Genomic DNA, 4675 nt, shown 5'->3' with positions numbered 1-4675 from the left:
CTGTAATGGGATATAGGGGGTTATATGGGATATATGGGGTTATATGGGATATATGGGGTTATATGGGGTTATAGGGGGTTATAGGCAGCACTTAATGCCAATGCTCACATCGCCTGTAATGGGATATATGGGATATATGGGATATATGGGATATATGGGATATATGGGGTTATATGGGGTTATAGGGGGTTATAGGCAGCACTTAATGCCAATGCTCACATCGCCTGGTAGGGGATATATGGGGTTATATGGGATATATGGGGTTATAGGCAGCACTTAATGCCAATGCTCACATCGCCTGTAATGGGATAGAGGGGATATATGGGGTTATATGGGATATATGGGATATATGGGAGATATGGGATATATGGGGTTATAAGCAGCACTTAATGCCAATGCTCACATCGCCTGTAATGGGATATAGGGGGTTATAGGGGATATATGGGGTTATAGGGGATATATGGGGTTATATGGGATATAGGGGGGGATATGGGGTTATAGGCAGCACTTAATGCCAATGCTCACATCGCCTGTAATGGGATATATGGGGTTATAGGGGATATATGGGATATATGGGGTTATAGGCAGCACTTAATGCCAATGCTCACATCGCCTGGTAGGGGATATATGGGGTTATAGGGGATATAGGGGGCTATAGGGGGTTATAGGGGGTTATATGCAGCACTTAATGCCAATGCTCACATCGCCTGTAATGGGATAGAGGGGATATATGGGATATATGGGATATATGGGGTTATAGGCAGCACTTAATGCCAATGCTCACATCGCCTGGTAGGGGATATATGGGGTTATAGGGGATATAGGGGGTTATAGGGGATATATGGGATATATGGGATATATGGGGTTATAGGGGGTTATAGGCAGCACTTAATGCCAATGCTCACATCGCCTGTAATGGGATATAGGGGTTATATGGGGTTATAGGGGATATATGGGGTTATAGGGGATATAGGGGGTTATAGGGGATATATGGGATATATGGGGTTATAGGCAGCACTTAATGCCAATGCTCACATCGCCTGTAATGGGATAGAGGGGATATATGGGATATATGGGATATATGGGATATATGGGGTTATATGGGATATATGGGATATATGGGGTTATAGGCAGCACTTAATGCCAATGCTCACATCACCTGTAATGGGATATATGGGATATATGGGATATATGGGATATATGGGATATATGGGATATATGGGATATATGGGATATATGGGATATATGGGGTTATAGGCAGCACTTAATGCCAATGCTCACATCGCCTGTAATGGGATATATGGGATATATGGGATATATGGGATATATGGGATATATGGGATATATGGGGTTATAGGCAGCACTTAATGCCAATGCTCACATCGCCTGTAATGGGATAGAGGGGGTTATAGGGGATATATGGGATATATGGGATATATGGGGTTATATGGGATATAGGGGGTTATAGGGGGTTATAGGCAGCACTTAATGCCAATGCTCACATCGCCTGTAATGGGATATATGGGGTTATATGGGATATAGGGGGTTATATGGGATATATGGGGTTATATGGGGTTATAGGCAGCACTTAATGCCAATGCTCACATCGCCTGGTAGGGGATATATGGGATATAGGGGGTTATATGGGATATATGGGATATATGGGATATATGGGAGATATGGGATATATGGGGTTATAAGCAGCACTTAATGCCAATGCTCACATCGCCTGTAATGGGATATAGGGGGTTATAGGGGATATATGGGGTTATATGGGATATATGGGGTTATAGGGGATATAGGGGGGGATATGGGATATATGGGGTTATAGGGGATATAGGGGGTTTTAGGGGATATATGGGGTTATAGGGGGTTATAGGCAGCACTTAATGCCAATGCTCACATCGCCTGTAATGGGATATATGGGATATATGGGGTTATAGGGGGGGATATGGGGTTATATGAGATATAGGGGGGGATATGGGGTTATATGGGATATAGGGGGGGATATGGGGTTATAGGCAGCACTTAATGCCAATGCTCACATCGCCTGTAATGGGATAGAGGGGATATATGGGGTTATATGGGGTTATATGGGATTATATGGGATATAGGGGGTTATAGGGGATATATGGGATATATGGGGTTATAGGCAGCACTTAATGCCAATGCTCACATCGCCTGTAATGGGATATATGGGATATATGGGATATAGGGGGGGATATGGGATATAGGGGGTTATAGGGGGTTATAGGCAGCACTTAATGCCAATGCTCACATCGCCTGTAATGGGATATATGGGATATAGGGGGTTATATGGGATATATGGGATATATGGGGTTATAGGCAGCACTTAATGCCAATGCTCACATCGCCTGTAATGGGATATATGGGGTTATAGGGGATATATGGGGTTATATGGGATATATGGGGTTATATGGGATATAGGGGATATATGGGATATATGGGGTTATAGGGGGTTATAGGCAGCAATTAATGCCAATGCTCACATCACCTGGTAGGGGATATATGGGATATATGGGATATATGGGGTTATAGGCAGCACTTAATGCCAATGCTCACATCGCCTGTAATGGGATATATGGGGTTATATGGGATATATGGGATATATGGGATATATGGGGTTATAGGCAGCACTTAATGCCAATGCTCACATCGCCTGTAATGGGATATATGGGGTTATAGGGGATATAGGGGGTTATATGGGATATATGGGGTTATAGGGGATATATGGGGTTATAGGGGATATATGGGGTTATAGGGGATATATGGGGTTATATGGGATATAGGGGGTTATATGGGATATAGGGGGTTATAGGCAGCACTTAATGCCAATGCTCACATCGCCTGTAATGGGATATATGGGGTTATAGGGGATATATGGGGTTATATGGGATATATGGGGTTATATGGGGTTATAGGCAGCACTTAATGCCAATGCTCACATCGCCTGTAATGGGATATATGGGGTTATAGGGGATATATGGGGTTATATGGGATATATGGGGTTATAGGCAGCACTTAATGCCAATGCTCACATCACCTGTAATGGGATATAGGGGGTTATATGGGATATATGGGGTTATATGGGATATATGGGGTTATATGGGATATATGGGATATATGGGATATATGGGGTTATAGGCAGCACTTAATGCCAATGCTCACATCGCCTGTAATGGGATATATGGGGTTATAGGGGATATAGGGGGTTATATGGGATATATGGGGTTATAGGGGATATATGGGGTTATAGGGGATATATGGGGTTATATGGGATATATGGGGTTATATGGGATATATGGGGTTATATGGGATATAGGGGGTTATATGGGATATAGGGGGTTATAGGCAGCACTTAATGCCAATGCTCACATCGCCTGGTAGGGGATATATGGGATATATGGGATATATGGGATATATGGGATATATGGGATATATGGGATATATGGGATATATGGGATATATGGGATATATGGGATATATGGGATATATGGGATATATGGGATATATGGGATATATGGGATATATGGGGTTATAGGCAGAACTTAATGCCAATGCTCACATCGCCTGGTAGGGGATATGTGGGGTTATATGGGATATAGGGGGGGATATGGGATATATGGGGTTATAGGGGGTTATAGGCAGCACTTAATGCCAATGCTCACATTGCCTGTAATGGGATATATGGGATATATGGGATATAGGGGGTTATATGGGGTTATATGGGATATATGGGGTTATAGGCAGCACTTAATGCCAATGCTCACATCGTCTGTAATGGGATATATGGGGTTATAGGGGGGGATATGGGATATATGGGGTAATATGGGGTTATAGGCAGCACTTAATGCCAATGCTCACATCGCCTGGGAATGGGATATAGGGGTTATATGGGATATATGGGATATATGGGATATATGAGGTTATATGGGGTTATAGGGGGATATATGGGGTTATATGGGATATATGGGATATATGGGGGATATGGGGTTATATGGGGGGATATGGGATATATATGAGGTTATAGGCAGCACTTAATGCCAATGCTCACATCGCCTGGGATACAGGGATAGAGGGGTTATATGGGGTTATATGGGATATATGGGGTTATATGGGATATATGGGATATATGGGATATATGGGATATATGGGATATATGGGATATATGGGGTTATATGGGGGGATATGGGGGATATGGGGTTATAGGGGGTTATAGGCAGCACTTAATGCCAATGCTCACATCGCCTGGTAGGGGATATAGGGGATATATGGGATATATGGGGAGATATGGGGTTATATGGGGGGATATGGGGGGATATATGGGGTTATAGGGGGTTATAGGCAGCACTTTATGCCAATAAGTGGGTTGCAATGCATGCTGCTATGGGGCGCTATGGGGTGCTATGCGGTGCTGTGGGTCACAATGCATGCTGCTATGGGGCGCTATGGGGCGCTATGGGGCGCTGTGGGGCGCAGTGTTTGCTGCTATGGGGCACTATGGGGCTCTATGGGGCGCTATGGGGCTCTATGGGGCGCTATGGTGCGCTGTGGGTCGCAGTGTGTGCTGCTATGGGGCACTATGGGGCGCTATGGGGCGCTATGGGGCTCTATGGGTTGCTATGGGGTGCTGTGGGGCAATATGGGGCGCTAT

This window comes from Excalfactoria chinensis, unplaced genomic scaffold, assembly GCF_039878825.1.
Source record: "Excalfactoria chinensis isolate bCotChi1 unplaced genomic scaffold, bCotChi1.hap2 Scaffold_1037, whole genome shotgun sequence".
Lineage (NCBI taxonomy): Eukaryota > Metazoa > Chordata > Aves > Galliformes > Phasianidae > Excalfactoria > Excalfactoria chinensis.
This window is presented reverse-complemented; position numbering follows the sequence as displayed.